At 38.1% G+C, this 13377-nt stretch overlaps 1 long non-coding RNA gene across 1 annotated transcript; it reads left to right on the top strand.

Moving 5' to 3' along the window:
* Window positions 1–2299: 2299 nt before the first annotated feature.
* Window positions 2300–12851, top strand: LOC122833619. The gene is made up of 3 exons (XR_006370999.1): window positions 2300–2461; window positions 12031–12241; window positions 12327–12851. It is a non-coding gene; the product is annotated as an uncharacterized LOC122833619 (long non-coding RNA).
* The last annotated feature ends 526 nt before the right edge of the window (window positions 12852–13377 follow it).

Genomic DNA, 13377 nt, shown 5'->3' with positions numbered 1-13377 from the left:
AATTCTTGAAGTTCAGTAGGCGATGATATCTAAAATAAAAGTACCTTAAAGCAGCTAAAGATTCTTCCACAACTGTTTTTTTTGTTTTATTTAATCACTCTGTTTACACTCAGAACAAAGTGAAAACAGCTCAGATCAGCTCTGGCGTTCTCAGGCTTTCATACAGGAAGTGGCGGTGAACAAGTGGAAAGCTGCTTCATCAGTCGTAATAGTTCATGTTTGTAAATTCCTCTTGGATATGCTGCAGTTTGTAAAACATCTCCACTTACAGAGTGTTTTGAAATGTGTTCATATGCAGCAGGAAACATCAGTGATGCAAAACACCTCACTGCTGAATGCATTTACATTCAGTCCTTCTGTTTCAGGACTCGCACTGCAGAACCGTCATTTCCTGTAATTACATCTGCAGGTTTTTAATGTAGCTTTTCCCATCGAGACGCTGAATATTGTTTCCAGTTTTTCTTTGTGGAGCAGTTCAAGCTCAGTCCAAGAGGATGGAGAGCACTTATGTTTTTCTCATCTATTCTCAAACGGATTTAGTTCTGAACTTTGACTGGACCATTCATGCTAGTGTAAGGAAGGTTAAACTTTATTAGGCTATATGCTTGGTTTTGTATTTTTTATTTTAGTTTTCTGAGCCTAAGTTAGATCAGTAAATGCAACACAGTTCTGGAGACAAGGCTAGTGTCGCGAGATTTGTTGTTTGTGTTCTGTTGTTGGTTACGGCTCTCGCCTGGACGTTACTAGATGCTGTCTGTGCCAGAGCTAGAAGCTGGAAATGACACAGTTCTTACGTTAGAAAAACGCAGTTGCCATTGTAACTTATCTATTGCTGGAAGAAGTAAAGTTCATGCAAGAGATCCTTCTTTCTTGTCATGTATCTTCACCTACCCACACGCCTCCATCACACCAGAAACCTAAAGCGACACTAACTCTGGTTGTAGAGCAGGAGAGTCAAACTCATATTCATTTTGGGCCAAATCAAGATGAAAAATATTCTTAATCATATTCATTTTGAGCCAAATCAAGATGAAAAATATTCTTAAAGGGCTGGTTGTGCCAGAATGTATTGATAAAACCCATTAGCAAACTGTTAAAATATTAATCAATTAAATAATACTGAACATCTTTTCAGATTGATCAGTCTCTTCAGGATTTTGCTTTGGTTTTGTGATTTTTCGTTTGCAATCGAAATCACTAATTTTGTAGCGCTACTTTATCAATATTCACAAGAAATTTAACTTGATGTCAAGGTAGATGGAGGCATCAGTGGAGTAAAAGTAAGAAATACTGCCACCTCCAGGTGGGAGTTATCATCACTTAAACCTGATATTTCTGATATGTCCTGCTGCATTAGGCCATACCATAATAGAACGAACAAGTCAAACCAAACAACTAAATCTAAACTGAAATAAGATTATAATCTTACTGGTGCGTCTGTGAACAAGTTTTACTAAATATTGTATTATAACCGAAAAGAGAGATATAACTTCTATCATGAATATAGACTAGCAAAAAACCCTACAAATTACAATGAAATACTGCTACTTCCGCTGGGCGCCGGAAGTAAGACCCATAATCAATTCCCCAGTAAGCCTCCCAGGAATAAGGTGGATAATGCCGAACATGACATCGATCTTTCTAATCATACTTACTTATAAAGTTTATGATCTACACCGAGGGCCGCCAGTCATATGATTGAAGCTGCTATCAATCTTAAAAGTTACTATAAAATGTTTGGTTTCTGTGCTTGTGCTTGTGCAGCCGATCGTGCAGCTCTCTATGACCGTTTATGAAGTGAAATCAACTTAACAGAAGCGTTATTAGGTTACAGATGTCTGTCCTTTGACAGGCTTTATTACAGGAGCGCATTGGTTGTTTTGACGTCCGTCATAGCAGATCGTGACGTCACATGTTAATATTCTTGATAGGAAACAATTTAGGAAAGTTTTTTTTATTGTTGTATTTTCCTTCAACGTTGCCAGTTGGCGCTATATCTATTAAAATGTAGAAAAGAGTATGAATCCATCTCCATGGTAACGGGGAATATGCAGGAATCCGGCTGTTTTGTGTTCAGATGCCTTCGTGATCAGCCCATTAGACGAGTTTAGTTACTCTCTGCCAGGGGTGTCAAACTCCAGTCCTGAGGGCCGCAGTCCTGCAGCTTTTAGATGTGCCTCTGCTGCACCACCTGAATAGAATAATTAGGTCATTAAGGCTCTGGAGAACTGGTCTACACAAGGTGGAGGTAATTAAGCCATTTCATTCCAGTGTTTTGTACCTGTGGCACATCTAAAAACTGCAGGACAGCGGCCGTCCAGGAGTTTTACACCCCTGCAGAGTCTCTGCCATTCTGCTCACAGGTCCTCCTGCTGCTGCATCATTCATGCAGGTTGTGTGCAGATGGCGTTGAAAGCCTGAACTCCAGAATCTACTGAAGAGGTGAAAGAAGACACCCAAGGTAAAAAAAAAAAAAAAAAAAAAGAACAAACAACTAAACAACAGCAGCAGTGTATCAAGTCTGCAGCCTCATGGGAGCAGTGGACCATATTCTGCCACTGATAGTTTGACAAATGATATCAGCCGCAAGAGGTATTGTTATGACAGCGGGGGAAGATGGTATCAAACTGCCACAATATCCACAATCCAACTAACATACTGTGATTAGAAGCAAACACAAATTAAAGTTGCTGTTTTTTCCTTTTCTTTTCTTTAAAACTGCATTAGACAGATAAAAAAACCTTTCAAGTTAGTTTTTTTTAGTTGTTTAGATGTATTTATTGTTGAAGTGCTGCAAGGTTGCCACTAGATGTCTCACTCCATGGCTGTTCTAGATCCACACACACAGACGCACATAAAGTCACATGCAGTGTGCACATGGTGTGTTTAATATGACCAGCCTAGTGACTATCCACATGTGCTTCGGTCTCCTCTGGGAGGACAGGAAAGCATCTGCCTCTCTCTGTCAGACACATTTCTGGGAAAATGGCCTAAATTCGCAGCTCGGCAGGAGGCGGAGAGGAGAAACAAATATTGAGCAGAACAAAAATGACAATCATTTACGTGGATATATCCGTGCATCCTAATTATCATTGTACATTACCGATTCTGGTAATACTGCTTATCCCTACATGCTTGAGGTGATGTGGTAATAACACTGATAACAATGAGGATTTATGCAATACCTTTCTAAGCCAGGGATAAAATAACCACATAAACAGTCCATTAGCTGTAACAAGGGGAGATTTAAACTGCAGGCTTCATTAGGTGCTCACAAGGAGCTTCCCCAATAAGAACAAAGCTCAGGGTTTCACCTGCTTGGTTAGCTCTTCTATTTGTAAATTTATTTTAATGTTGCAGACATCATTCAGACCAGGGAAAAATCACAGATCATAGAACCAGAATGTGGTTGTTTTACTCAACTTATAGTTCATTTTGCAGTGACCCGAAGAAATACTTTCCTTTTTTTTAAATTACATTTCATCATGTAGAGTTATTGAGGTTTCACGTGGTAGTCACACAGTGAGGTTAAAGGAAACAGATGCATCATTTCTGCAAAAAGAAAATCTGAAAAATGTGGTTTATATTCATAATTAGACTGTTTTTTAAAAGTAGACGAGTTGGACTTTGACTAGGCCGTTGTATACTGGTTATATTCTTCAGGCTCAAGACTTTTGCATTCTTGTTTCTAATTAGTTTTAGTCTGTTTCCATTCATCCTCCCTTAAACTCTTTGCTATCCAAACTAAAAAAAAAAAAGCTATCCACCAGATTTCATAGATTTCTTTTTGCAGTGACTTTTAACTTATAAAACATTGTAGTGTCAACAGATCCTCCTACCTTAGCTGTCTGCCTCATGATTATTAAATTACTGCTGTTATTGCACAGTGGTCAGCTTAAGAGGAAGACCATGTTTGGTAGGTTTACAGGTGTGCCGTATATTCTTTCCATTTTCAGATATTGGAACCTGCTTTAAATAGTCTCCCAACTTTCTGCTGTCTTCCTTGGTCTTTATTTTGCTCTTTCTTTATTAATTCACTCTAAGAAACTTCAGTCATTTTTATACTTGGATAAAATCAGTTGGAGTTTGCTCAGTAATATTGAGATTGTTGATGGTAATTGGCTGCATCAATACATTATATATATATATATATATATATATATATATATATATATATATATATATATATATATATATAAATAAATGATAAGAATCTGGATAAATTTCCAGGGAACTTTGGAGAACCTATGAGCTTCATATCAAGATGTTTCATTTCCATTTCACAAAAAAACGTAAATGTCTCCAGTTTCACTTCATTTTGTTTTTGTTAACACATGCATTTTATATCAGCAGTTTATGCTTTTGTTTTAATTAACAAATTATTTTCAAATTCAAGCAATAAAATGTCATAGCCGTGAATCTGTTTCTGTCCTGATGAAATGTACTTTACCCACAGAAAAGACATTTATACCAGACACCTCCACTGAGACAACAGAAAAGTATTTTTCACTTACAAATACTTCACATAAGCTGGCCCCATTTTTCCTACATATTTGCTTCAGTTATTTCATTATATTAATTATATATATTTAGACATTTATTGCAAACATTCATAGGAAAACCATACCTGCTTATGAGATAAATGCTCTGAATTTGCTCAGTGGTTTGCCCATTTCTAATAAACTATATCTGACATTTATTTATGCTAATGGACGTGCAGGAAAAACCTATTTTGATAAATGATAAATATCACCATTTAGTTCTGCATTTAGTAAATGCAGAACTACTAAAATACCAGTTCTGCATTTTAGTAAAAGCCTAATAATAAATACTACTAATACATTAAATTAAAAGCAAAACCCTGAACGAATCGTTTTTGTTGCATATTACATTTTCCATTTTAAGATTTTAGTGTTTTTACCACCAAACCAAGTTTAGGCTATTCATGAAATATAATCAAGGACCGCCCAAAATCATTCTGAGGGCCGCTCATTGCCCTCGAGCCTCACTTTGGGCAACCCGGATCTACATAATCTGGATTTGTCCAGTAAATTTGTCACTTCCTTCAACATTTTGAACTCAGTTTGTAAAATCTCTGAGTTTGTCTGTCATAAAGTGACTCAGTTTGAAGCTGCAGAACTTGACTTGCGTTATCTGTTAATTCCTTCATTAAAGCCTTATCACCAGCTTTAATGCCAATTAAAATTGACTCTAATTTGATGGTGGGGCGGGCCCTTGTCTGTGCGCTCCTCACTCCACAGTAACTAGAGATGTCTAGTCTATGTTCAGATGGAACCACCTGTGTGAATTATCAAACCACTGAAGGCTGCACAGGTCTGTTAGTTTTGTCTCTTTAGTACAGACACTGTTTAACGTGTTACACAGTGGCACTTAGTACCACTCTGGCCGCAAAACTGTTGAAGGATAATTTAAAGTCAGCGTGGCACCGTGAGGCAGCTCGTACTTCATTTTCTCCTCAGTGTAACATTGCTCTCAACTACTGAAACATTTTCTCAGACACGTCCCGCCAGACGGTGGAACAGAAGTCAAAGGTTAAATTGGAGGAAGAGCCGACAATCACGGCGAATGCGGCAGGTTTTACATGCTCCACTTCACTGAGTAGGACACATGGAGGTCCCAGCGTTTTCTGAACGTGGGTGAGGATTTCTTCACTGAATTCACCCCCAAAAGATCTCAGATAGAGATAGATTCATTTGAGAACGTAGCTGCACACACACGCGTTCATCGTATGTGGTCTGCAGGGGAAACTTTAGCAAACAGTCAGGGTCACACTGAACACTTCTGTGTGAATCACAATTAGATGTTATTGACAGATCTGCTTTATGCAGATGAAGCAGATGGCTCATGGGCAGTGAGAGGAGAGGAGAGGCGCTGGATGTTGCAGGGTGATGAGCTGCAGTTCTTGTTTTGCAGCAGCTGGCTGACAAATAATGTGTCAGCAAAGTCAGGTGCACAATATTGGTGAGAAAGGGTTGGACTGAAGATGAAAACCTCTGAAATGTCATCATGAACCTGCAGTGTTTAACTCTCACTAGCTTTTTAAGAAGCACATATGATGTCCTTAAGTCTTTTTCTTTCCAGTTGTATACTATTCTTAATTTATTTTCTCAGACTGAGAAATATGTATATTTGAGAGGAGTTGTTTGGAGACCTAATGAACCGACACCCCACCCAGGAGTTTAAAGGTTGAGTCTGCACCTGGCAAGATGAATCTTTTAATCTACTTCGTGTTGCAAGACAGGTTCTGTTTAGGAGATTTTAAAAAGTAAAAGTGAAATGTATGTGAGCGTAATGACGGTTAATTTTCAATTTGTCTTGAGGCAAACGCCACGTGTTCGTTATTGATGAACGGCTGAATCTGGCATCGCGACCAAACAATCCCAAAGAGAAAAATATTCTTAACTTGCTCTTTACTTTAAATTGTTTTTGAATAGAATATGGTAAAGTTTATAATTTTACAGTCTCTGAGTGACCTCTACATGTAGAGAACACTGCAAAAACATAAAATCTAATCAAGTATTTTTGTCTAGTTTCTAGTGCAAATATCTTAGTTCACTTGAAATAAGACAAAATTAATGCTTAAGTAACATTTTGGGAAGATATAGAAGTTTAAGTAAATAATGATTCAATACTGTTGAAAAAAGTACCAGTTCCATGACAGATTATTTCACTTATGTGAAAAATATCTTGTTACAAGTGAAATAATCTGCCAGTGAAACTAGAACTTTTTCACCAATATTAAGAAATTGTTGACTTAAAACATGCTCTTATATCTTGCTGAAAAATGACTTGTAAGTCAGTTTTGTCTTATTTCAAGTTTACTAAGACATTTGATCTAGAAACGTGACAAATGTTTCTTGGTAGACTTTGTGTTTTTGCAGTGTAGGTCCTCCCAGTATCTGTTAATAGATCTCAAACACAACAATGTTATTCCAGAGAATAAAAACGCTCTGAATGAGTTTTATCGTCCAGCTTCAGGTCACCAAACGTTTGTTTTTAAATGGTCTTTCGTAACGATTTAAGGTCATGCACTAAACAAAACGTGCACCTTCACCTTCCCCTCTCTGTGTGGCTCTGATATCTCTTTCCTTTCCTCCATTTTCACTCTGTATCCTTTTCAATCCCGGCTTTGATGTATGCATGAGGGAGGATTTTCTGAAGCCCAGAGAGGGCCATTACCCAGGGCCCATTAGGCCTCTAGTAGAGCATGTCAATGACTGCTTAGTCTTGTTCTGTTTTCAAATCTCCCCTCCACCACAACCACCAATATGTCTGTGTGAGGAGGTAAGAGAGATGATAAAATCCTGTTTTAAATGCATACAAGTCTATTTATTCAGTTGTTAAAGCATGAGTACACGGTTTAGTGTTGTTACGTAACGTTTGTAGTATTGTGGTTTTTCACGTGAGGACGCCGGCTCGTTTTTTAATGCTGACGTTCTCCCATGCAGACAAAGATCGAGGGCAGTGAGTCATCATCATCAGAATGAAACGCTCTGACATTTGAGCATGAAAGAAGTCCCAGAATGCCTTGTGGATCAGCATCTCTGGCTTTGGTTTGTGTTTTACAGGAATAGCAGAATGCAGGGACAGGAGAACCTTTTCCTACTGATTCCTTTAAGAAAGTTTTTAGGGCAAGCGATGAACGAGACAAATGGGAATCAATATAAATTTAATTTAAATTATGTACTGTAAATTTTGAGCATTACTGAGCGCAGCCTTGCTTATCTGATGAGAGGATGATGATGATTTCTAGGACGAAGAGAGGGGGAATGTGATAAATAAGGCAGATAAGCTTGGCTGGTTGGAAGTCTTTAAGGTTTCCTCATGAAGCACAAATACTTTTTGACTTTCTGCAGCTGTTAAAAACACGCCGCCCTTAAAGAAAAGGTGTGACAAGTACCTGTTTTGCAGAGAGCTCTTGATGACGTTTGCTGAAGAGTTTGAGTCTCTTAGGTGCAATGTGTCTGTCGTTTGTGATGAATTCAACGCATCAGATTTCGCCCTGTGATGGTTTGTCCTGGTCAACATCTTCCTTGGTGATGATCCAGGGTTGGGTGCAGGTTTGTTGGTTGTTCAACACATGCAGATACATGCAGATGGATCCTGTGCAACACTTTACACAATTGGCTTTCCTGTGAGATCATGGAAAAACAGATGAATGTATTCTGGTGTGAAATGTGCACATCATGCCCATAACTGTTGCCAAAGACCTTGTGAAGATCCTGGCTGAAGCTGCTAAGAGTTTCAGTGAAATAAGTTTGGTACTGACACGAGCTGAAAGCCATAAAAATAAAAATTCAAATCATAGTTTAATGAACAGAAGAACAAAAAAGCTTAAAAGACAATTAATTTCTCAGTTGCATTTACTTGAGAGTAACTTTCTTTTAAAAAAATTACTTTTATGAGTATTTTTTTTTTCTACGCTGTACCTTTCATTTTACTTGAGAAATTTTATTACAAGGTATTTCTACTCTAACTTGAGTAAAATTTCTGGATTCTCTACTGACTGAATGTAAAACAAAAGTTCGCCAGACACAGACCTGCAGTTTTGTTAAAAAGGTTTTAGAAGTTTTGTATTGAAAGAAACTAATTTGCTAGGATTCAGGTCTCAGTTTGACAAACAGATGCGCTACGATACAACCATACATCTTTGAAAAGCAGAAGTGGAGTCTCCTGCACAACCAACAAGAATACTGCAGTAGTTTCTAAAAGTTTATTCAACACCAAACCAATTGTTTGGTGTTGAGCTGAGCTGGAGCTCAGCTTCGGTTGCTTGGTAACGGGGCTAGGCTCGGCTGGAGTTGCTAGGCAACAGTACTCTGCTGTCAAATGAGAGATTTCTTAAAGCGGTTAATTTTACAGACACCGAAAAACTTTAATTTCTTGCCCAAAATATGTCTTGGTGTTTTTTTTAAGCACTTGGATTGTTTTCCGAAGCAATTGAGACACAAACGGAAGTCTAAAAAATGAGCAAAATATGTGTTTTGCATGATGCGTCCCTTTTAAAATGAAACTGAAAATAAATCCTGGCATAAAAAAATTGTGATTGTAACTGAAAATATTGAGATGGACTCTGAAATAAATTTATTTAAACATTTTGTTTTGAAAATGAAACAAAACTGAAAGTGAAGAAAAGATTTATTGAAGCAATTTTGTTGTAGGATAAAATCTACCAAGACACGGTAAAGCATCCACTGTTTGCCTCTCTAATCCCGAATATTAAACCTCTGCATGGGCTTATATCATGTAAAACATTTGTTTTTTTCTGTCTGAACATCAGCATAGGGCAGAGAGAAACAAAGCAAGAGGTCAGGCAGAGAAAAAAGATGGATAAGGTGGAAGAAGTGTGAGATAAGCAGCCGGTGCAGCTGTGTTTCTGTGGGGTGTGTAGCTTTACTCGTGACTCCCCTGCGGCCCGCAGACAAGGAAACAAGGTGTGATTAATTCTTCCCCAGCCTGCTTGACCTCCGTCTGGGGGAGCGTTCCCCAGAAAGGAGGCTGCAGCCTGACGCAGCACAGCCTGGCCGGTCTGCTTTCACTCCCTGGATCAATAACAGACTGGCAGCTCAAACTCTTCATGAGAAACTGTGAAAGAGAACTACACTGTAAAACGTTTGAAGGTGGTTTAATTCAAAATGTAAGTTCACCTGCTGCTGTTACAATGCACTTTATGTCAACAAGAAAACTGTTTTGATTTTAACTCAGAAATTAAAGTTAGTTAAGTTGATTTAACAACAAGAGACAAGTTGTCTAAACATTGTTTTTAAGTTTATTAATCTTGAATTGTGAGTTTTAACTTAATGCTGCAGTTTAAACCAAATTATTTCACAATATGCAACAAAAAAACTTCCCTCACATAGATAAAGAGCCACATTTCTCTAATATTTTACTCACAATATCAAGTTAAAAATAACTATTTTACTTTAGAATAATTAAAATTATTGTTTCAAATTGAATTAACAAAGTGAGGAATTTTATTAAACATCACAATAGATTCTGCTAAAATCATTTAGTGTGAACAGAACATTATCCTCAAGATTTAAAATAAATATTTGTCTTAACACAGGAGTCAGATCAATGTTACACATTTTCATCTCAGGATACAAAAACAAGCCGCTAAGCATTCTGGGAAATAGTTCTGTCTTTTTCTTCAATTTTTTTAAGTGCTAACATAAAAACTCTTGGAGGTTTGACAAGATTAATAAAAAGTTAACAGAAGTTACTACTGTAAGTTTATCTTTCACAAACTCACATTTAGGTTCAGAACTAAAACTCACTAAATTTACTTGACTTAAAGAGTAGAAGACAGTAAACACAACTAAACGCAGCTCAGATGTTTTACAGTGCACCCACTGATCGTTTGTAAGACTCAGACGTCATTGATCTGTAAACGGGTCGGATCGATCAGCTGAGATGGAGAGTGGATTTCCTAAAGCGTTGCTAGGATTCAGGTCTCAGTTCGACAATCAGCTCTGAGCGCTTCACAGTGGGGCGGCCACTCAGTTACTTCTGGAAAAAATTTACTTGAGTAACTTTATTATAAAGTATCGCTGCTCTTACTTGAGTAAAATTTCTGGATAATTTGTCCACAGTAACTTCACTGAATGAACAAACGTTTGAACCAAACATTCACCAGACACACACCTGCAGTTTTTGTTGAAGTTTTCTATTGAAAACCTATAAAGTTGTAAAAAGAAAAAAGCGATCCATCTCCACCTCTATATGTTTGCACAACATTTTGCCTGATTTTATTGAGTAATTATGGTATTTATGTGAATTATTTTCATTTTAGTCTTTGAAATACCAAATTTTCCACAGACATTTATATGTTGGTCCATCTGATGATGTAATTTCTAAATATTAAATGATTGTTTTGATCAGTTACTCACTTTCTTTTTCACCAGGAGGCCGGCTCTCAACCCCCTGGTGTTTTGTTTGCATGGCTTGAAAAAAAAAAGAAACTCTGAATCGCTCTTTAAATAAGACAAAACTACTTATTCAAAGCTAATTTGGAGCCTGATTATCTTTGCCGCAGCTGCAGGTAAATTTAGATAGAAGTTTGCCCTGTGCAAATTTGAGAACAAAAGGAGGAGGAGGAGAACAATGGGTGTGACTCAGCAGAAAAATTAAGTGTGAGTCAACCTCACTGGAGGCTCCATCGCTCAACCAGCGTCTGCTTGCTGCCATCATTTATGTGATAGGAAGGTGATGGGAGGTAACAGAGTGTAAATTAATGTGTGAAAGAAGCCATCAATTAGGGCTTTTTTCCATCAGCTTAGGAAGCAAATCTGTCCTGTCTCTTTGCCACATTTGTCTGGAGGGAGACTCCTGCACAATATGTCTCCAAACTTCACAGCTACCAGGAATTGAAGATTTTTATTTGGTCCCGTATCCCCGGGAGAAAAAGCACACAGATTTGTTTTGACTGAACGACCCGTGACATCGAGGTGCATATCTCGCCGTCCGCCTGCTGTCGGGTAGGTTTCCCCCGTCCCCACACAGAAACACTGTGCAGCAACCCTGCTGACTGCTGCGTGGCTTTCTGTTGCTCCGCACCTGTGCTGTCCCTCCTTGCTGACGGACCGAGTCAAGGACGGCACAGCTGCAGGGCCACTGCCACCGAGATGAGGCTCCTCCAGTCGACCCCGAGGGAGAGGCTCATGCGTTTCAGCTTTTACAGGAGAACAGCTGGAAAATAAAAAAGGAAAACTAAGTTATTTTTAGCCTCATATCATATTCATATGCAGAAAACATACATGGATTGTTTTGTGAAATGTTGCTACATAGGGCAAGATAGTTACTGAATTGGCAAAGTGGAGCGACTATTGCACAGAGATGTTCTGGTGGGTCGGCCTATCAATCAGGACAGTGGCTGATCTTACACCTGGTTGACAGGATCAGATCGGCTTCACATTTATGTATAGACTGATCTCCAATCTCCCAAACTGAAGAAAATTAACCATCTCACTTTCTGAAACCTTCTGCTTTCTGCTTCATCCACATCTCCAGTGTCCACAAAGCCAACACCAAAGTCTCCATGTTTGCCCGTAAGAAGCTCAGCCTCAGGTCGTCATCTGCAGCTCCTGTTACCTGTGAATTCCTCTGTCCCACACATCACCTGTCAACAAGCAGGTGACATATCTTCTCTGGATCAACAACTTCACTTACCTCTGAACCAATAGGATCTTCCACCTCTGCGCTGTTACCTCTCCTCAAACCCGTGAGCCGGCTCTAATCTCATTCTCAGAACATTTCCTCCATTATTCCTGCCGCTTCAGTAACATCTCTTCCTCTCATCCTTTCAGACGAACTGACCTTGCCAAAACAGATTCCGGTTACTTATTTAATAAATGTCAAAACCTTACTATGCTCTCACAGTGGTTTCTGCATTTGGGTCAAAAACCAAACCTTGACAATGATGAGAAGAAATTGGTGGATGCGACAAAGACAGAAAATAAAAGATGCTCTGATTGGGGATCGAAATTTAACATTTGGCCTGGATGTGGAACACGACGTGCCACTGCACAGGAACCTAAACAAGCAATCTTCACTGTAAAACGTGATGCTTTGAGATGGGAGCAAGGTTCATAACTTCAATTAAAGCATAAAAGAATGTCCCAGTCAAAGTCCAGACCTAAATCCAGTCTATCCAAATGGACAAAGCTGGTCCAGACATGTCTAAAAAGACTTGAAGGTGTAACTCTGGTGAAAGCTCCTCCAAATAACTTTCACAGTTCAAGGGTGCTGCGTACAAACCCTTGGGACACTTTTTAAAGTTTCAATTGAAAAAATATTGAAATAATTTTTCTCTTATGGATCGTTTTCTCCTGTTCGATGCTTTATTTGTGTAGCAAAATGTGAACTATAGGTCTGCCAATTTTTTCTGGACGATAAATTGTCCTAGAAGTTATCGCGATAAATGATAATGTTGTTTTAAAATTATTTTGAAGTAATATAATAATAAAAGCTTATTGATAATAAAGGCTTAAGATGAATCAACTTTAAATTCTAATGAATATGTAATAAAAGACATTTTAAATGTCCAAAACAAATAAACAAAACGGAAATAAATAAAATGAATTATGATGTCTATGTAAATAAACTTATCCTTAAAAAAACCGGCTTGTTGAAACCAAAACATCAGACTGAAGACTTTGGTCATCTAGTTTTAGTAGAAAGAGAAAAATCTTGGAAGTGAAAATTGATTTGTGTTATTTATCATTAACTGACTTATTGTTTATTGTGACAGGCCTGACTATAGGCACTCTAAACATGTTTGGACAGAACTGTAATCATCTGTTCAACACAAATCTCCTCCGCCCAAATAGCTTTTAAAAGAATGAAACATTCATATTC

This window comes from Gambusia affinis, linkage group LG07 (genome assembly GCF_019740435.1).
Source record: "Gambusia affinis linkage group LG07, SWU_Gaff_1.0, whole genome shotgun sequence".
Taxonomy (NCBI): domain Eukaryota; kingdom Metazoa; phylum Chordata; class Actinopteri; order Cyprinodontiformes; family Poeciliidae; genus Gambusia; species Gambusia affinis.
This window is presented reverse-complemented; position numbering and strand designations above follow the sequence as displayed.